General features: G+C 43.7%; 1 long non-coding RNA gene across 9 annotated transcripts in view; it reads right to left on the bottom strand.

Moving 5' to 3' along the window:
- Window positions 1-217: 217 nt before the first annotated feature.
- The window catches only part of LOC136100209 (uncharacterized), a 43075-nt gene continuing 21182 nt past the window's right edge, over window positions 218-22110 (bottom strand). The window contains exons 4-11 of one of the 9 annotated variants that reach the window (XR_011738104.1): window positions 19257-19517; window positions 18431-18615; window positions 13133-17112; window positions 12292-12460; window positions 8974-9791; window positions 8347-8460; window positions 6953-7397; window positions 218-346 (exon numbers count right to left, since the gene is read on the bottom strand). This is a non-coding gene — a long non-coding RNA (uncharacterized lncRNA). Of the gene's footprint in view, window positions 347-6952; window positions 7398-8346; window positions 8461-8590; window positions 9792-12291; window positions 12461-13132; window positions 17113-18430; window positions 18616-19256; window positions 19518-22110 lie in introns of those variants that run through there. The other 8 variants (XR_011738107.1, XR_011738106.1, XR_011738103.1 and 5 more) reach the window with 8 other exon arrangements.

Below are 22110 nucleotides of genomic sequence, written 5' to 3'. Positions count from 1 at the left end.
TCCTCACATGCTCCAAATTCTCTATCATTTCACCCTGCTTCCAGAATTCACTATATTTTAAAGCAAAAAGTGGGAAAAATGAACTTTGGGAGCAAACCCAGTGGAGTTAGAAATAAGATCTATCGCAATGTGTAACATAACATAATTTTGATATCTTTATTATTATAAGCTGTCTTCAGATACCTGGAAATCAATGGGATTGAGTACTTAGATCCAAAGGCAAAACCAGCTTCTGCAAACATGATCTGCATATTTTTTCACATTCAAATCTTGATTTTTCTTGACAATAAGAGGATTTTCCATCTTGCTGACTTGTTGTGGCCAAAATAACAAATCTTAGTCACCACTGAAAAAAAAAATCAATTTTAAAAATGAGTTTGCAATGCTGACTTGTATCAGTTTTCTGTGACCTTCCAACTGTGGTAAGAATGCCATTTCCACTCTTACTTCACTTCTTTTTTACTTCCTACTCATAAAAGTAAACAATTCAAGATGATGTTTTACATCTTTGAAAAGTTCCCAAAATAGGATTTTCCACTGAGGCTGCAACTCCCTTGGCTTGCTTTTACTCTTCTTTCTATTTTCTTTTTGTAGCACAAATCAATTTTGTGACCATATCGAAACTGCAATGCTAAATTCTGTTACCTTTAACTATGTTGCTAACAGAATAAAGTGTGTAGTTACTCAAATCTCAGCAACATCCCTGCCTTATTCCCCCATCTGCACATAAGCTACTTTTTACAGGCTATTTTCTCCCCACAAATATCTAAACTTGTTTTTTCTTTTTTGAATGAACCCATCCACTGCTTCTCCACTTATCAGCTTGGAAATGTTGCTGTATTGGTTTCACACAGTTTGATAACTTTGTCTTGAATGGATCTTTGTCTTGGCTTATTTTGTCAGAAGTTGTTTTTCAACAAACCCCTTTAATTCTGTTTCCTTTCAGTTATTGTCTCCCGAAATATCAACACGTAGGTTAAAAAAATAATCTGTTTACACCTTTTGAAGAGCAACTGTGCATCAGGCAACTTATTGTACTACTTATTTATTATCAGCAATCCCCATCCTGCACCCATGAAAGACAATCAGGGCTTTGCCATTGAGTGAAATAAAAACAGGATGAGACCATATGGTTCTTGTTAAACAAGCCTCATCTTCCTATTGTTAATGCTTATCTCCAAAATAAAGTATTTCTGCAGAAAGCATATTCCCATAGCATGTACTCTTTCCAATGACCAGCTGGTTGCCAGTTTGTTATTTGCACTGCAGTAGACCACTTTCATCTATTTCTATTCCAGTCCAAGAACACCATTTGTACATTGTCCAACTTGGAAATGTTAATCTGACACCATTGGTCACGGGCCTTTTAACTTCAAGTGGCAAACTTCCAGCTAGCTGCCAGTTGAGTATTTACACTGGAATCTTTCTTAGCCCAGAAATAAACTATTTGTTCACCATAAACATCAGCGACATGCCAATAATTTCTGCAACACACATGTGGGAAGGTACAGCCCACCGCACTTTGCTGTTGGCTTCTCAATAACCTCCTAAGTAGCTCCTTGGGGAGATGCGGCTTGTCTTGAGCCAAGATAAATGCATCTATTTCCCCCTCCGTGCGTGTACATAACTTTTATTTACATTCATGGGAGTTACACATGCAGATTGAAAGGCAAGAAGAGGGACCCAAATTAGGATGGTTGGGCAGGAGTCTGACAGCTTCTCCCGAGACTCAGGACCTCTTGTAAGGGCCAAAACACCAGAAAAACCCTAACGCAACATGATCCAGTTGCTTTGGCATCGTCCGCAGCTCCCCGTGCATGATCACATGCGCAGTGCTCGGGATGCCCGCCGGGAAAGAGGCAACACCGTATGTAGTTGAATGCAGCTTTTGAGAAAGCAGAGTGGTGCGAGTCCTATGGGATTTTGCTTAGGTGATTGCTATTACTTCCAGCAATACGATTTATGCTTCCTGAAAGAATATTATACTTCAGGCTCTTTTCAATGAAATAAAAGACTGAGGGGGGAAAGGAAAAAAAAAAAGGTTTTGCTGGGTTCTGCGATTTAACTTAAGGAATGTTATGCAGTAGCAAGGGTGTGTTTCATGTACTTTGTTTGACTCTGTTAAAATAAAACATTTCCTTTTTACATATTCCTGCGGTGACCTGCGGATGGGAGAGGCCAAAGAAAGACTTTAGTGAGTTTAAAATGTAAACTTCAGGAATGGAAACCTGCTCTTTCAAAGAAAAAGAATAATAACTATGGCGCCCCATACTCCCCTTCACTTTTCCTATTCAGTCAGATAATATACCTGTCACCTTTTTGTGTTATTTCTGTTGCTCCAAGTAAAAAAAAAAAACAACAAAAAACAACAAATATATGAGGTGAGAAGAGCTGATCCTACAGAAGTCCTTCAGCAAAATCTCAGAGGACCAGTCAGGATGTACAGCTGATCTTATAATTTATGGGCTCCTTAGCACCTCCCTGTGCATTTAGCTCAGCATCCCCATCCACCTGCACCTCACAACCACAAGGAAAATACCGGTCAAAATGCAAATACTGAGCAGCATGAAAAGCAGGATCCTGCACATGCACATTAGAGGAGCTAAGAGGAGGTGTGTATCCCACGTCAGGCTGGACAGCTGGACTTGATGAGTGTCTCAACGAAGAAAGGATGATGTCGAGGCACCAACTGTGGGGAAGAGCAGCTTGTACCCCCTGCTCCCCTATGGACAGCAATTCCTGAGCAAAGCCCAGCAGCTTAATTTGCAGGTTTCAGCCCTCTGCCTTGACTTTGCACTGGAAGAGAGCAGCCGTTTGCATCGCCAGTGAGTAAGCACTTGAGTTTTGGCAGCTCTCACTGAGGTGTCGAGGCAATAAAGTGCCCAGCGATGGCACACGTTCCCTCCAAGCCTCCCAGACTCTACTCCAGAATCCAACTCGTAACAGAGAATATTTTCAGTATTAGCAACATGACTTACAGTGTGAGCTGGGACCTTACAGGCTCAGATGCTTCCCCTTTGCTTGTAGAAGTCATCTAAAAAGAGTGCATTTCCTATCCACATACAGTGACTGACGGAAGGATGACAAGAGACACTGTTGCTAGATACTCTAGTATCTGGGACAAAAAACCAGCTGTACTGTGAAACCAAGGATTTCTCTTTCCTGTGCTGCAGCTCACTTGATCCTGCAATCAATGGGATTTCTATAGAAGATGCATGATTTTCAATTCTGACCTTTGCCAACTTTCCACCACTTGATTTTTTGCACCCTCAGCATTCCTTCAATGTGAGAGTATGAAATATAAACAAACATGTAACCATCTACTGAGCACCAAAATTTTGATAAACATACATTTTTCTTGCCTCACCTAAGGCTCCTCTTGCAATCAAATGTAGGCGAACAAAATATTTTGACGTCTCGAAATAAATTCTTTTTTCCAAGATGGCAAATAAATAGACCTGACATAAAATAATGTCATAACAATCAGCAACTACAACACGATTCTCGCTGCTGTAACTTGAAACTTGTAAGAGAAGGTTAAAGTAACTCGGTCTGAATTCCTGGCCACTAAAAAAGCATTCACTCCTATTGTGTTGGGGTTTTCTGTATGGCTAATCCTATCTGGGGCAAGCTCCGAGTTAGTTAAAATAGCAACGTATTTCTCCAAAATGTTTCAGGAAAATTGACAATTGGAAATTGGCCTCACTGACTACAGCCCAGCAATAATAAACTGGAGCAGGCAGAATTGCAGACCAAGGAAGGACACTTGGACTCCAAGGGAAAAAGAAAATCAAGCCCCTTTTGGAAGAAATCTGGTTACCAGGGGAAAAGAAGGAGTCTGCAAGAGGATAACGGGCCTGAGAAGAGCAATGGGGAGACTGGGACAGAACCCCAGGCTGCCAGAGAAGAAGTTGAGTGGTTGAAAAAAGACTCAGAGAACTTAAAAAGAGAGGCCTGGGGCTAATCTTTCTGCTGGTTTATTTTTTCCCCCTGTTTGTTTATTTGCTACAAGTCAGATTTTTGAGCAATTAGTAAAATATCATGCAAATATTCCCTGTGTGACTGCACATGAATAACTTTAATTTTGCTAAACATTTGTCTCGTTGTTCCAAAATACATCTGCTGTTTGCACAAAGATAATCTGCTAAAATATTGGGAAGTAAATTACAGTTTTTATAAGATATTTATGAAACAACTTCTTATTTGTATATTAAATATATCTGACTATCGTGGCCTGTTTTTTTGGCTGACGTCTGCCTTCCCCAGGAGCATCCGTGCCCTGTTTCAATTATAGACTGGGCTGAGTACCATCTTGTGGAAAAGCTCCAACTGGCTGGGAATGGCTCAGTGTACACTCGTAACAGGCTGAGGGAATAGTACCAGATCTGCCAGCAGCCTATGACAAAAAACCAAACCAAACCAAAAAACCCAAAGCAACCGCACAACAAAATACAAGGTTGCGCATGTGCATCAATCATGTGGCATTTTCAGAAATTTTGGCATGAGACCACAGAAGACAGTGTCACTCTGTTTGGATGGGGCACTGCAATAAATGCCTTTATAGAAAGACAACGATAAGGCTTGGAGGCTGCTCCAAGGCCCTGCCACTGGTAGGTAAATTAAAAACATTTTGGACTGTTTTGTCCTCCCAGGGTTGTCTCATTCTCTTTGCATAAGGAGAAGTCCTAAGAGGTTGGGAAAAGATGTGTTGGTCAGTATTGCCGCAGGCCAGATGAGCTCGTGTGTAGCTTTGTTTTCATCTTTTCAAAGGAGATGTGGAAAATCAGGTCATTTGTCTTCTTCCAGAACTTCTGGGGCAGACCAGGATCACCATCAGGAGTGGGTAATGAAGGTGAAGGATGAAAAGCAAACAGATCTATGTGCTGGAGGAGCTGGAGAAGCTGCTGTGCAGTTGGGAACATATCTGCACCAGCTCCAAGCTGTGAGAGCTCGGGGTGGGCAATGAAACCTTCCTGAGATGCACGTAGATCCTAGATCACTGCCACAGGCTGCTCTAGACAGGATTTGCATTGCTAGCAGCACCCAAACCACTTCAAGTGAAGTTAGCTCATGTGCAGCTGCATGAACTCCAGCCATGTGAGCATGGACACATCTGTCACATTAAAGGTTATGCCGATGTCCCTCTTTAAACACAGCCTGGAGTGCTCAGGGGCTGCCACAGCCCCACAAACAATGTGCAGCTGGGCTGTGTGGGGCCACCAAGGAGTTCATTGACCCTCCAGCCTTCTCTGACTATCTGGGACCCCATGTCCTCTTGGAGATGGGCACTGGCTGCAGATTTCTTGTCCGGACACACAGCATATCTGGCTAAGAGGGTTTTGAGGATTCTGTTCAGAGATGCTGGTAGTGGAGTTTGGGTGCACAAATGACTGATGAGGTACATCCAAACTCCCTTGTATGGAGTGCCGCCATGATTAGCATTGCCTTGCTTTATATTCCCTGCAAAGCTGCTCTGTCCCTAGTCCACAGGTTAAAATTGAACGCTCATTGTAAAAGTGAATTGGGTGAACTGAGAAGAAGAGGGAAGAAGATGAAGTTTGAGGTGCCAGTGTTTGCACCGAGATGACCTAAATTCTGGATGGAATCTGGGAAAGAGATGAACAGACTGAAACTCTATAACACCACTTAACATCTTAACCCACAAATCCCTCTCTGGTTTGGTATTAACATTATCTACATGGAGTCCCGCTTAAAAAGTAATAAAAGGGTGGTATGAGCCCAGTCGCCCTCTTCTTGCTTGCGCCCCGTGCAGTAATCATGCCACTGCTTGTATGGCCATTTCACATTTGCTCAGGGACCCCAAACTAATGTGTATTTCAGCACAGATCAGTCCCCTCATGCTCACAGCAAAATAATAACAGCCTGAGGCTGTGTGGTTGGGGTCAGGCTGCCTCACCAAGGTGTGTTGGTACTCATGCGCCATCCCAGCCCTGCCCGCTGTCCCAGCTTCACGGAGCCAAGGGTTCTGGCACGGACCACGCTGGCAATTGTGCAACCCGGCTCAGCCGCAGATTTCCTCTGGCACCAGCAGCACAATAGCAGTTTCCCTGCCACAGTAGGGCTCAGGATGAAATCATTCCCCGATACCAGGCAGCCTTGACGTGCCTCCTCCGCTCCCCGCCCCGGTTTAGATGGTAGCGCCTTCCTGCTCCCTGTGGGCCTTGGGTCCCTCATAAAACAACAACACAATAAAACAAAATAATAATGGAATCCATATAAGGCCTGATGTCTTCATTGCTTCTCAGAAAAATTGCCAAGGGAGCTTCGCCTGAATACAGGCAGCAGGTTCCCAGCATCGGCAAGGATTTTTTAAAGGAAGAAAGGACATTTTTCAAGCTTGGGATGCCAGTATCCATCCTCAGCTGTGCACCTCCAGCGGAGAGGAACAGGTAGTTATGGGAGATGAATCCCCAGGTCTGGCAGATATATATATGGAGTTAAGCCCACCTTAACATCTAGGGGCTGCGTGGGAAGGGAGATGACTACTCACAGCCCTACCGGGGAGGCTTTGGCCAGGGCTGGCCCACTCCCGGCATCCCCCTTCCTGGTGGCATCGGGGACCATTGGGCTCTTGCAGAACATTTTGTGGTCAGGGTAATTGCATTGTGTTGTCTTAAAACTGCCGAGGCGTGGCCCTAAATAAAACCAGACCCCCGGCCTCACTCCGAGCACAGCAGCCCCCAGCTCCCTGCGCGCACAGTCTGACGCACGGCCCCGTCCAGCCTCCCTCCCTGGTTTCATTTCAGACGCACAGTTATTAATGAATTTGTAATTGCATTGGGGGAAAAGATAAACACATGATTCAGGACAAATGTCATGAACACAGACACACACACACTCTCTCATATCTATGTATATTTTTGGTCAATGGTGTCCTACAACACAAATGCACCATTTAATTATTTGTGCTGGGAGTGCCAAAGGAACCTACCATTTATTTATACAGTTAAATCAGCTGCAGATGTGTGTGTGCTTTTTCCTTTGTTTTTTCTTTCCTTCAGTGTTGGCACTTCTGACATCTCCAGTTTTTTTTTTCCGCCTCTCGTTCAATGAGGGCATCTGAAAAGTGCTGGGAAACAGCCCGCTGCTCCCTCCCTGGTCCTGTCCGCAGGGGCGGGCATCCCGCATCACGCTCACAGGGTTGTGCTTTCCTCCCCCAAACCAAGGGCTTGACAAATTAAGACTTCAAACACCAGGAACTGAGGAGAAAAGGCATTTCCTTCACTGCACAGGTCCAGGAGAGCTCCTCCAGTGAAGGAAGCATCTCAACTGAGACCCCACAGCTCACTGCACCTGTGGGTATATGCCTGAGGAGCCAGGTACCATGGGGAAGGAGCATTATGTGGTTTTCCTGAGAAGCCCAGCATGATTTTGGCCTGTATGAACATGAAGCACAGAAACAGCAGCATCAGCTTCCCCTCTCCATTCATTTGAGCTCATAAGACACAAGAAGAGACCTCTGCTTTTCATTTTTCAGAGGAGGGAGAGAACGGAGCATCTGTCTGAGCTGGGTTTTGGCAAAACCTGCTGCCTTGGTGGGCTCTGCCCGGGCTATCACTGTGACTTGCTTGCATCAGCCTTGTTTGACGGTTTGGGTTTATCCCCATTAAAAACCAAGCTCAGCATCGGCCTTCAGCATTAGGCAGGTAACACAGCCAAAGTCAGAGATGCCCATTTGATTTTTAGAAGCACTATCCATTTTCTCATGATTTTCCCCACCCCCAATATCATGTTCCTCTTCTTGAGTGAGATTCAGAGGAGCGGGGACACCAGACTCTCCAAGCAGCATTCACACGATTGCCAGCAGAAATCAGGACAAATACAGCACTACCCCTTTTGGCGGGAGGAGGCAATCTCTTTGTGTTTTACCTGGAAGACAGTCATCAAGGCTTAGTAGCCCCAGGAAGCAACCTAATGCTGCAGCCAGAAAATGCACTTCAGATTCTTTTGGCAGGAGACTGATGTTTCCTAATATCACTCGGGATGCTTAAATGATGTGATAATAAGTGCATTAGCAGCATTTAGGAGATAGGACTATTAGCAAACGATGATTCATTTTTAAACTTTCAAATGTACTTAAAGCTGATGTTCAAATGTCAAAACCCTGCTTGCTGTCAGAGCTGTCAGGTGTGTGATGCTGTGGGTGTCGGGTGCTGGCTGCACCCCCAGGGCTGCTCCCAACAGACCCTTCCACCCAACCCAGGCAGCCTGGCCGCTTTTTAAAGCCCAAGAACATCAATCCAAGGACATTTCCAAGCACCACTTGCAGAAATCCCCTTGGGGAAGCTGGTTATACCACCACTGAGGCAGTCTCCTTAAACTCACCCGTATAAGAGGATAACTTGGTTGCTCTGATTTCCTTTGTAGCAGTTATACACTATGAACATTACATAATCTGCTTCATCCTACATTATCTGAAATGGCACGATACCTAGAAAACTTTTTCATATATAAATTAGTATATATGCAAAACCTCAAAATTTAGTTAAATATGTATATTTATTATATTTTGATATGTATCTATTATACATTAGATAGATATTTCTTTTTTCTTAATTATTCAGTCTCTCAAAAATGTATAGAAGCCTAAGCATACACACATATGTATGCATACATAGGTATAGCATGTATATTCAATAAGATGCAGTGTGTCTATATATTTGTAGATATATGCATATATGTACATACAGATTTACATACACACACGCATATATGTATGTATGTGTATCTGTCTACATGCTGGGTGTATAGAGACAACTGACTACCAGAAAACTGTTCCAAGGCCCACTGAGCTCTATGATAACAACTACAAGGCTTCACAACAGCTCCCGGGCCAGACATGTAAGCAAGCCCACTTAGGCATAACAGTGTTCACCCTCTTATGCATTATGAGCTGCTTTCATTAAAATTCAACACTTCTTTCAAGAGGCTTTTCTTGCAGCCACTACTCACCAGCCCAGTTCCACTCCTGCTCACAGAACAGAGATGCTCCTCTCTGCCTTCTCCCAAGGAAAGGACAGCATCACCAAACCGCCTTTTCTTAGTTGTGACAAAGCACTTTTTGCTGGTTTTATTAGTATTGAGCTGGCACACCCAGGAGACCTGAAATATTTTTAAAAATACACCTGAAATGACTTTCAATGTCTTTTTCTCTAGCAGGCACATTGCAAACATCGCAGTGCTATTTGGAATCAAAATATTTAGTCCTGACATTTTGCGAGAGGGGAAGAAGTAAAAAAATATTGGGGGGAAAAAAAAGCAAAGCAAAAGCTGGCTGTAATTCAAATTCTCTGCAAAGTCACTGGGAGTCTTCCAAAAGGCTCCAGCAAGAGCAGGATTTGCTCCCCTCATACATACATAAAATTTGTTGTCTTTTGCATATCAAAGTGGTGAAGCCTGTTTTCTTCAGCTGTTGCTTTTAACTGTGCTATAAACAGAGCCTTATCTGTCCAGAAAAAAGAAAAAGAGTCTTTGACAAGGAAGACTAGCTCAGATGCCGAGACAAACTTGGCCACGTTCCTGCAGTGAGAGCAACGCCAATAAAGATGTGGGCTGGTCTCTAGATGCTGTCGATAACGTGATTTGGACTGTTGTTCGAAAACTCTCGCTCCATGCCTGTTGCTGTTTACACCAATAAACCCTTCACCGTCCCCTCCTCTCTGCCCTCGTCCTCCCTCCCACGCCTGCGAGGACACCATATTGCAGCCAGGTTGCGACGGGCTGAGACGGCTCTGTATTTCTCCCAACCATGGTCGTATACACTGAAGAATCTACAAAAGCAAGAAAAATTAAGTCGGTGAAAGGAAAACTTCCCCAGCCACCGTGCTTGTTGAACTGAGCAGCTTCACTCAGCTCCACTTCTTCAAATTCCACCTTCCTCTCCCTTCTATTTTCCTTTCTGTCGACCAGATATGACTTCACCTACAATGTAATTTCTGCAATTTTTTTTGCAGTCCTGCTCTCTTCTGGGGAGTTGCTCACGGATGTTTGTGTATCCCATTAATGTATTACATCTGCTGGAAATCTGGTCAATAATTAGGCTGATAAGACAACCTATTGAAAGGATCTGAGTGCAGCCACTTTGCCCACTGCACCATGAGCTTCTCATGACCAGCAGGAGCAGAAGTAATAAAAGCCAATGACCTCCATCCTCCAAATTCTCTTTTCTCAGCAATTTGACCATATGTTGCTCCAAATAAGTGCAAGGAACCTGTATGCTGTGTCAGAAAAAGGCACATTTATGAAGTGGGAGCTTAGGGTGGGATTGAACCAAAGAGTCAATGCTGGAGGGGGTGAGGCTGCAGAGGTGTCGCTGGTCTGGTCACATCCAGGCTGCGCAGTGGATATCAGCAAGTAGTGAAATCAGAGCAGATGATGCTTCCCAAAAAATGGTACATATATATTCTTATATACATGAACACAAACACACGTATAAAAACCCATTGTAAATCTACAAAAACCCTAAGGATGCACACGGGCTGGTCTTAATTAGCATTTGGATAGAAAAAACCAAAACCAACGCTTCCTTGTCTTGTTTCTGGACACTGAAAAACATCGCCGCTTTTTTGCAACTTCTTGAAATATTTTCAGCATGTGCTGGCCCAGCCTTCCTCTGCACCCAGGGAATTATGGAAATACGGAAGACTGATGGAGCTGCCGGAGAGAGCAGTGGCACAGTTATGCCCAGGCCAGCAAACAGAAGAGCATTTCCAGTGTACGCTGAAAATTCAGATTCTGTCCAAGTCTTTGGAGAGCAGATGTCAATTATGAATCACATGATTACTCTGCCATATTTTTCCTGGTTATGCTCATTGACTCAGATAAGGTATCATTTTTCACCTACAAAATATGTTGCATATACAATAAATAATATGCACAGTACCATAATAAATATTCAGTATATATGGTGTGTGCCTTATAGCGGTCCTGGTAGAGTTATAGCAGAACAGTCAAGGCTGAATCGGCATTTTCATTATAAAGGCTGATAATTCAAGATCAGTAGCAAAAGACAATGAAATACCATCTGCTTGCATGCAAACAGCTTTTACAGAGGGGGTTTAAGGTCTTGATGCAAACAGTTCTGCATAGTGGGCAAAAATGAGAGAGCTCCTGAGACACTGTCTCTCACCATCAAAACTCTTCACTTGATTTTGTTCCTACTTAGATGGCAATAGATTCTTTTCCTAAACCTCCAGCTTTTGGAGCCAGAAGATACTGTGAGCATCAGTGTTCTCACAGGAGATATAAAGGAGTATTTTCTAGACTTGCTGCCAGAATAGAAAAGCTTGAGAATGCAAACTCTGCAACTCAACAACCAAAATACAGATGGGTTTAAATAAGTTTTCTCTGCCACACTTGGACTTCTTGACACCTGAGGAGGAGCAACATACACTCAGCACTTGCTGAAGGCCAGGATGGTTTGGGCTGGGGCTGGTGCTGACCTCTCCCAGTGGTACCAAGTTCAGTAACCAGCATCAGGTCTACATCTGCTCCCTCACAGTGGCCTCTGAGGCTGGTTCAGGTATGGCTGGTCACATACTTCCAACAATCTGGCCTCTTTGTACTGAAAATTATTGTCTAACTACTGCAGCCTCTTCTACCTTCAATGCTATTTCTGCTGCAGCTTGTATGTGATGGCCTGACCATAATTCACTGAAATACTCCTGACTCAACCATATGACTGGCTTACACCAAGTCCTCGCAGCGTTTTTGGTATCCTCAGGCCAACCTTTATATCCCTGCTCAGCTTCCTTCCAATGGCTGCAGCCCATCAGGCAGAGGTTTGCATAGGAACGGCCTCATCTCAGCAGGAGGTTTTTGGAGCACGGTCTGGAAGTGCTCAAAACGGGGCTGGTCGGACCCAGGCAAGCAGCTTTGCTGGTGGTGAGGAGGAGATGGCACTTTCCAGATGAGGGTGTTAAAGAACAAGCAGGAGATCTGGTGGTAGGTGGCAAGCTCCTCATTCAGCACAGCTGCCTGCACAGGGCATGTCTGTTTATACCTTGAACTAATCACAGTGACAACCAGCAGTGAAAACCTGGATGCAGGGAAATCCATGGGAATTTTGCCCAGACTTTTCCCTTGAGCTGTTACACTTGTGGTTCAAATGTATTTCTTCCAGTACATCGTACCTTTCCCTCCAATGACAAAATTAATGCAGATTTTTTAGCTCATACCCAGCAGGCATCTAAGCGTCCTCATGGTCCTAGTGCAATAAAAGATGGACAGTGATGCTGCAAGGTGTAAATACAAGTAAGTGGAAGGACTCACCTCTGACCATGTCACATCTCGCTGCCCATCTTGACATGTCTAACAGGTGAGTTCGCCCCAATTTTATAATTCCCTTCTCCGCTGGTTGGCTCTGTATTCATGATAAGTATCATTTGCACATCATTGCAGGCTCAGTTCGGCAGCTCTTCGAGCCTGTTTCCAAAAGAAGCTGTCACAGACAATAAACACCAAAGTAACCCCACTTCCAATTTAATTGTTTTCTCAAAATATCACTAGCAATTAGACTATATTAGCAACAGATTGTTTGCAGTAGCTCATTCTCTGAGTCAAAACTGGTTTCTTTCTCTTTTACAATCACACAGAACATCTGAGGCCAGAAAGTACCTAGTTGTTTGGTTTTGTTTTGTTTTGGTTTTTTCAGAGTCAGAATCAAGTAATCAACATTATTTCAACAAAGTCCAAAGTGTCTGGAAAATGCGGGAGAAAAATATGGGATAGCTGGAAATTTTTTTTATGTTTACAAATTTATTGTGTAAGTTTTAAGAAAATACAGTGACAGCATTGCTTGCAGTACAGCAGGGAATGACAGTTAATAAATAAAACTAAAGGACTGTGCAATAAATAAATACAAGACTAATATTATGTGTTTGTAGCAGGCTGATCAGTTTTAAATCCTCTGCCTAAGGCTGAATTTTACAATAAACAAACCACGCCTGTATGCTTTTCTCTATCGGTGCTGGATGAGTCCACTTATTTATGGTTGGACTCACCTTTTCCCCAACACATGTAGTTTTTGCCCATCTCGATTTTCTCCGCTTTTTACAAACAAAATCAAAAGCTAAGCAGGATTTAGCTTTGCCCAGAAGTAAGGTACACCTACGCTCTTACTGATGTGGCATCTGGGCTCTACCAGGACGCGTTGGGTCGGTGGAGGATCACCGTGTGCACACCCCCTTCCTCATTTCATATACATGCCCTTCACCCAAGAAAGCTGTGCTGTGGCTGTCAAAACGTGTCCTGCGGTGTCTCCCAGGGATTTCAGCTTAGCCAAGTGACCGCACATCTTCTTATTACCTTTGGTGGAAAATATTAGCCCTTTCTTTTAAGCAGCGCTGCATGGTCGAGGGGGCTTGGAGGGCTCCAGACAAGCGTCTGCAAAACCATCTCTGGCTCAGTGGCTGTGATCACGGGCTCGGTAATTTGTTTGATTAGAGCATCCGTCTAAGACAAAGGAAGTGTAGTGGAGTGAGTCGGGCTCTGGTCTCATTTACAGGTCTGGAGATGCATGGAGAAGCTATTACAAGTGACCTGTGACCTGGCCCACCCTCAGGTGAAACGGCTTTGCCCAGTCACCTCCTGTTAGCCTCAGCCAAATGATAGGCTTCGGGGAGCGCGGGACGCGGCGACAGTTCATCAGACAGACAATATCGGACCTGCGGGCCCAGCCCCGAGCTATGCAGATGCAAAAGCAGATGAAATTTTAAAAAAAAAAGGGTTTTCAAACTTATTATGGTGATAGTGTTACTTACAACAAATCTGCCTGCAGTTTCGGGGCTGCAGAGATAAAAGCCCTCGGGAAAAATGTCAGTGGCTTGAGTTTATTTATATGTAAGGTAACCATGAAAAATGTCGGCGTACCACTAATTGTAGGGCATATTTATTCTGCACAAGTTGTTTTCCACATTAGCACAGTTGTTAAAATGCAGTTTTGCCTCAGGAATATTATAGCTTTATCTTCTGTAATTATAAATGTGGATGTTGCTGGAGTACTATATACATTGAAGAAGAAACGTAAGAAACGGGCACTGCAAGGAAGAAAACAAACATGATTAAAAATGTAATGTAGTAATTATATGAAACATACTCTGGAAGTATAGACCCATGGATAAGCTAGCAAAGCAGCTATGGCATGATAGATCCTGGTTTTAGATTTGTATACTGTCTCACTTCAAATTTCTCCCATGGTTTTTCACTCAAATCAACTAACCAGTTGGCAAGACAAGCATTTATGTGCAGCAGTACGTTATTCTGTATTCTGCAGTCATTGTAGTGCAAGAGCAACTTTACTATGAGAAACTACAACCAGAAAACAGGAATGCAATGACACATTGTAGTTATCATACAGTAAATGTTTTACGAACGACAGAGCATCTTCTGATACGGTAAGGAATATTTTAACTAAATATCCCGTATCATGCAAAATACCTGATGTCATTGATACAATCATAACTGTATGTGTGAAGCACAGGACACTAAGGGTCCCTGACCTGCCGTACGTTATAGATAACACACAAGGTGCACAGACTCCTATTTCCTTGAGAAACACCTGGCAAGCGAAATGTGCCATTTTCCTCACGGTGCTACAAGACGGAATTCAGACACGATTTGTTCGTCTGGAGTAAATAAGGTCAGAACCATGTCCGGGATTTGTAGATCAGTTTCAGCCTGGCTTGTCTGGGAGTCAAAGTTTTCAGAAGAAGGGAATCACTGCGATCAGGACTGCAGCAGTGACTGTGGCCATAACAGCAGCCGGCAATTGCTTCCAATTCCCTCTGGGTTAGGAGCACGCCAGGCACGATGCTTGCACAATGCATGAACAACGGACGCACACATACACGTATTTATATATCGGGACCAAGAAACTGTTTCTTTTCCTGCACCATTTAATGGTGCAGGAAAGCACATGGTGGCATTTCAAGGTTTTCAGGTTTTATTTGTTTTACTGATTCCTTACTTTTATTCCAAACCGCTAATCACACCACCCTGAGTTTCAAAGACAAATAACACCAAACTTCCACTAGTTTCTGGGCAGGGGCCAAGCAGAAACATATTCATTATACCCTTCTGGCTCCCACTTGAACACCCAGTGCCATCTCTCACCTACCACGTTCTTCATTTTTTCTCTTTTTCTCCCCTCCAAGGATACTTACTGCCCTCTAAAGGCTCCTCGTACTTCAGAGTCCTTTCTCTCTCCACAGCATTTCCCCCCATGCCAATCCCTTTTTACGTCTCCTCTAGGGTCTGGCAATCTCTCACGCAGCTAAATGGTGCAAATGAAACACTCCAACCTCTCCTATTTTTTCACTCAGCAATAACTGTGGCAGCCAGAAAGCTGGGCAGTGATGGACTCTGAGAGATCATCAGAAAAACAAGAAGAGGGTCCACTGAAAGACTTGGAACTCATTCTGCCCAATTTGCCTATTTTCAAACTCGGTTATCCACCTTCAGAGCTCCAGTCCCACTCCTGCTGCTCCCAGACCTAAGACGTGGAGCCCCTGTCACAGATGACAACCAACAACAAGACCTCCCTGGAGTGCATCCCCCCCAGTCACCGCCTCAAAGGGCTGAAGTGGATTTCCAGAGGTCACCAGTCTCTTCCCTGGCCCATGGCACCTGTGTCACTCCTGACAGATCCTTATCTTGGGGTTTTTAAGGCCTTCAGTCCTGGAGACACTGTCACCTCCCCAGGCAGTGTCCTGCAGTGCTTTGCTGTCCTTATCACAAAAAGGTTTTAACCTGAATCTTTCTTACTGCAATTTAAGCCCATTACTTCTTGTTCTATCTGCAAGAGGCGTGGAGAACTGATTATTCCTTTCCTCTTTGCAGCAGTCTTTCACATTTTTGAGGATTGTTTTGTTGACACAGATACCTCTTTGCACCAAAAGCACAGTCTGAGAAGAGGTTTATCTCTCCATCGCTGAAACCAGCATACTTTCAGCTAAAATGTCCACTGACAGCATTTCTATTGTAAATTCACTTTACAAAATGAACTGAAAACTGAAATGCAACCTCATTGAAAAGCTCACATTACAGGAATTTATATTCCCTTTTTACTGTCCCTTAAAATAAAAACAAGACTATTTTTTACTTATGTGTAACTGAAATAAAAATAAGCAGACGCAGCTTTGCCAAATGCCAGTACTGAGTACTCATCAGTTAGGACCCCAGAAATTATCATCTGGGCTTAAAAATAACAAAATTTCAGCGATGCATACGCAGCTCTTCATAATTGCCATCTGGGCTGGATTCTCTGAGAGCCTGAGTTGGGCTTCTGCTCACCTCAGTCAACTATTCATGCACCAGAAAATTAGATGTCTTGTCCATCTGTCGTGGGCTAACGGGTGTGGAAAAGCCAACACATCTATTTAAGGTGGCATAAGTGATTCCCTGGAAACGTCTTTCTTTCTCCTAAGAGATTGCCTAGGAATTAAAGGCTTTCAGAACAATAAATCATAATGGAGCAGGTTTTATTTTCATAGACCTCCTCCCCAGTGAAGCAGCATCCTCTCTGTGGGGATGCCTCCTTGACTTGGGCAAAAGCTGAGATCCTCACATCAGCTCACACCTCCAAGGCCTTTAATAAAGACGACAAACATCAAAATACCCACGACGAATTCACCAGCAGGTTCACAACTTCTACAGGAAGCTGTATTTCTGATTGCTTTGGAGTAAAACCCCCACGTTCATGTCAATGGTGCTGTAAGCACTTGGCAGATGTCATTGACCCAGGGATATGTTCCTGTTCAGGAGTAGCCTGATGGGTATTTTTCTGCTTCTAAAGGCATCTTCTTCTTACTGCAGAGTTTTAGGAGCTACAACTTTTCTAACCTGAAGCTGCCTACATTTCGGAAGAGAACAGGCTGTACATCTGCTTGATTGATGCCCAACCTTTTGGCTGACTTCTGGGAGCGAGCCTTTCTTCGTGAAGTACGGAGTCAGCATTTGCTGCCTGCTCCCGAGTGCAGCGGGCGAGCTCAGCGTAACATTTAAAGGTGTCTCTTTTAGAGGGTTTCTGAGGCCAGATAATTTTGAGGTCACAGGTTTGAGCCAAGGTCCTTCCCTTGGGACAACAGTAAAAAGCTGTATGGAGAAAAAGAAGATATGGTTCCCATCTAGCTCTGCTGGTGGGAGCCGAGGAAATAATTAACTAAGCTCAATAATTATGAGTCTGATAATGGCTGAGTGAAGGAAACTGGGCACACCACACGGAAAAACCTTTCCCCTATTATTCTGCTTTGGAAAAGAGCAACCTGCTGCTTCTGAGGTTATAGTCAAGTTGCTATATTTACTAATCACCAATGAACATATCTGCATGAACTCATCTGCTTGCTTTTCAAGCCAATTTATATCATATTTGGTGGTGAGTACAATGTTGCTGGCCCCTCTACATCCCATCCTAAGTGACAATGTGCCAAATTTTGACCAAAATGGCATTCATTCACCTTTAAACCTCTCCTTGTTTTCATCGGTGCAATCAGTAGGGTGCACTTGTCCTCTTAATGAAGTTAAAATGACAACAAGAGACTCTTACAGTGAAGTGACAGAGCTCTGGTAGTTGCTGTTAGTGAAAGGCTCTTAAAATATGCCCAGTTGTTCCAAACTAAAACCAGTTTTGAGGTCAGCAATCTGCTTTTGGGCTTTCCACAACGGTAAAATCAGTCAGATCAACTATATTTTGCTTCTCAACAGATTTCCTTACTTCAAAAGACTTTCCAGCTGGAAAGTCTTCTTGTGATATATATGTATGTGTATATATATATATATATTTATATAAAATACGTATTTCTTTTTGGTCATATTTCTTTATACTGTGTTATCGGGAAGAAGGATGAGAGAATGAACATGAAATGGTTCAAAAAGTACTACTCGGATTCAAGATCTCCCTGTTTTATCAGGAAAAGTCCACTGGGGGAGCTGCTGGAGCAAGAGGATAAGAGGGGAACAATTGTGCCAAGCTCTTGGCTATGGAGTTATTGAGGTGGGGTTCATAGTCTGCTGCATCGAGTAGGAACAAAATAACCAGCTTTGATTTTCTTGCCCCATCCACGCACTGCACACTTTGAAACCCAACCCAAACAAATGAAAAGCTTTGGCTATACTGCCATTTAAAAATCGTCTCCTGCTCAGTGAGGAACGAGGTTTTTTCTTCCCTTTCTTCCCTCTCCTCCACAACAAATTCTCACTAGGGTTTTTTTTTTTTTCCACTACAGACAGCAAACATAATTACACAACAGATCAGAACAGCTTACATAATGCCCTTTATAGAAACCTGCCTTACCTCAGAGGCATATTAGCATTTCTTATGGGTTTAAAGGGTGAGGGATTAATTACAGATTTTCAAAATATGCCTAATTACATATTTACTGGTGGAATAAATAATTCACGTTTCATAACTCACCATGAAATGACTATTTTCTTTTGAAGATTAAAAATTCGAGCCTTGAAGAATGTTAAAGTTCAAACTCTGAAGAAAGGCTCCTAATCCTTTACAGATCGGCATTTTACTCACATAAAAAATACAGCAGAAAGTCACTCTTTCACCTGAGCGACTTGTAGACCTCCTGAAATGTCTCACTTGGCAATCTGTCAAATGAAATGAGCAAAACATTAAAAATGTGATTTGTTCATTTACTTTGGCACTTTGGTAAATCACGCTGGATTTCGAGAAGCACCTAAATGACTCAAGAGCACAAGTTTCCCTGATTCTTGGCTTTCGCATTGGGCAGAGGTGGGATCAGAAGCATCTCTATCCAGCTTGGTGCGGGCAGTGACTGGTACCCTCCTCCTGGGGCTGGTGTGGGGGCTGCTGCTCCGCCGTGCGTGGCGGTGGCAACCAGGGACTCCCCATGTGCTTGCAAGTGAGCGTGCCTTTAAAAGCTTCATGGCATAGGGTCATCTGGAAGCATAAATCAACTTGCCCCTTTCCTGACCTGCCCTAACATACAGCCAGTGGTTTCCTCCATTATATTTTATTTTAGCCGGAGTTAGCAAGAAGAATATCCCTTTGGCATTTAGGGAATATACAAATTATTACAGAAGAGTAAATAAATGCCCCCAGGAAGGAAATAACTGCTTCTGAGTGTTTTATAAAAAAAAAAAAAAGCTGCCTTCAACAACAGTCAGTGCCATGTTCACTAACTACAGATACCACAGGAAAGAAAGAAGGAAAGGCAGATCCCACGTGTCAGTACCACTGGTCTTGGTTGGGGTTTTGGTAGACTTACAAAGGAGATTGGAGTATCCGGCCCAATATTGCTTCTGTGTACATATACATGACAGTCAAAATGTATCCACGCCAGTGCTGGTATGTTATGGGACGTGCAGAAGGAAGAAGAACGGCCTAGGTGAGCAAAGCAGTAGGACACGGAGAGCGAATGGCCTGGCTACGTCACGCCCTGGTCACCCCATCACAGGGCAGCTACCTAAGAAAACACTTCTCCTGGTCAGCTCACACGTTCCCCTGCTTGGTTCTCTTCGTGAAGATCCTTAAAATAAAGCCAATATACATTTTAGAAATAAAGATAGACAGGGGATATTCATAGCATATAGCAATGGGGTCCACCTATACAATTACCTAGGAAATAAACACTGACTTATAGTATAGTCATACTTGTGATTAACTTGTAGACACAAGTCCATGTGTTTTGGACACAAATATATAAAAATAACAACCTCCTAATCAGCATTTTAGTTCTCACAAGCAGAACTACGTATGTAGAGGAACATAAACCTAAACAACCCGATGCTTGGTCAGACTCTGGTCCCAGTTCAGTCTTTTCCTTTTGTGCCACCTTGTGTAAGTGGCGTAATCTTTTTATGTCACACTTCCCTTAAGATGCTTTGCACTTTATAAGCTAAAATTATTGTGTACAGACTAGTTACCAATTTAATTAAAGCGGATGGAAAAGTGGAAACCCACTCTTCTGATCAAACTGGGAATAGAAATGTTATTTTCGTTTTGGAGCAAAGGGTCTACTTTTTCATACACTTTACACATTTTTCAGTAGTTTAAAATCTACATGCCTACATATTTTTTTTTTCTTAAGAATGCCTTACTTCCAGTTCTGCTTTCAGTAATCATTTCCATAACAACCTGTACTTTAAAACAAGATAAAATATTCTGCGGAAAGCAGTGATAAGATTGGTTCAACCTACAGAGGTGATTCCACTGTAAAATTTTGTCTATCCAAATGCTCAGCTTCCCTGGACAAAAGCTCACACATTATTTACAGCAGGTAAAATACTCTGCAGTGATGGCATCGTCAAATGGGAGAACGCAGCCAGCGGTATGAGGTGGTAGATGAGGGGCAGCAGAGCATCCTTAGCCATAACTACAAGCAGTGAACACCGTAGGACAGATTTATAAATGTACTGCAAGCCATTTAAAAAGTCTTCTCCCTCTCTCGCCCACACAATATTAATTACCCGCGCTGGCTTGCGCTAATTCATTTTCCTTACACCTCAGTAAAAGAAGATGGCGTTCAAAATAAGCAGTGTCAAGATACAGGGTAAAGAAGGTATGGATACTCTGAAATTGCATTTTTGGGGCAGGAGAGTGGGTAAGGGACAAAGAATAACACCTATAAGTTATGCTTCCAACTCCGTTTCATTCACTGAGTCATGTAAATAAATATCCAGGCAGTTTGGTCCCCATCCCACAGCCTCAGTGCAGCAACCCTAATTACTCATCTATAAACAATGCAGACAAGCCATCGCTCAACGCCGTGCTACGCCTCATGGCCACACGCTTTGCATCCTACCTGGGTAAATATTAAAATGAATATAATCTACTATATTTTAAGGGTAGAGTTATCTGCAAAGTGCAGTGATTCACGAGCTCTCCGAATGTGCATAAAGTGCTTTAGTGAAAGCATTTCCTAAGGGCCTGATCCAGTCATGCTTCTCAAACCCTCCGCAGCTGTCTAGACTGGAACAGAAAGGTCATTCAGCCACTGAAGGCCAATCCATCACTGACATTAAAAAAGAAAATACCCCAACTGCTCCAAAGGTTCAGTTTGTGGATCTGATGGGGAGATACTGAAAGAACTGCCAAGGTCCTCCTTCCCCAAGGGGACGAGAGCCAACAAAAAGCCCATACCCTTCCTGGCACTTGTTTTGAGGATCTGAGCAGGAAGCCAGAGGATCCCAGGAAAATTCCTGCCTTGAAGCACAGCTCTTGTCATCCCCTTCTTTTTAACATGCCAGTGTTGCTATGCAAGGGACCGCTGTGCTCTTCCATACTGGGACTTCTTTCTCTGCTGGCCTTCCCTCAGCGCTGAGAAGCTCGCATATGCAAGATCCAGAGCTTATGTATGTTCTGTGATAGGAAAAGTCCATGCACAACCCAAGTGTCTCTCCCACAATGTATAACTTCAGGATGGAGGACCCCCATTCCTGCAGGCTGCGCATTGCCCCTTCACTGCTCTAAACATGTAGGATTGCCCTGTGGTGGTGTCTGGAGGTGTTTGCTGCTCTCTCCTCCACCAGAAGACAGAGATAAGCAGGTCACTCTTGGGCTGCAGGGAGTTGCTCACCAGCTGGGGAAGTCCCTCTATCAACCCTTTAGCATTGCTAAAGGACACCGAGCTGTAAAATAACCCGATACCCGGGGGATTCCTCGCATGCTGCAGACTCGGTGGGCGACTTCAGCCTCATTAAGCTTGGGCAACTGGGGCTGAAGAAACCTCTGCAGGGGCCAGATGGGAAAACCCAACAGGACGTCACACAGCTGATGAGAACGGGGCATTTTTCCACCTTGAGCGCTGGCAGCTCGCCGAACTGCTCTGGGTCAGCAGCGAAAGGGGCTGGATACCATTGCCCCAGCTCCCTCCGTCTCTCCCTGAATTAAGGCAGAGCACAAAGAAGGCAGCACGAGGACTGACAGTGTTGCTTGAAAAATGTATTCCAGCTGCTCTCCTTAAACTGCAAGCTATGGCCCAGTTGTTTGAGATCACAAACGTTTTTGAAGAGGCATTTCTGGGGTCCAATAGGACCTGCCTCCTCCAGACGTGGATGTTTAAAAAAATAAAAAAGAAAGGGAAGGAGAAAAGCAAAGGCAATTTCCTCCTAGATCTCGTC

Source organism: Patagioenas fasciata, chromosome 3 (genome assembly GCF_037038585.1).
Source record: "Patagioenas fasciata isolate bPatFas1 chromosome 3, bPatFas1.hap1, whole genome shotgun sequence".
NCBI classification, from domain to species: domain Eukaryota; kingdom Metazoa; phylum Chordata; class Aves; order Columbiformes; family Columbidae; genus Patagioenas; species Patagioenas fasciata.
This window is presented reverse-complemented; position numbering and strand designations above follow the sequence as displayed.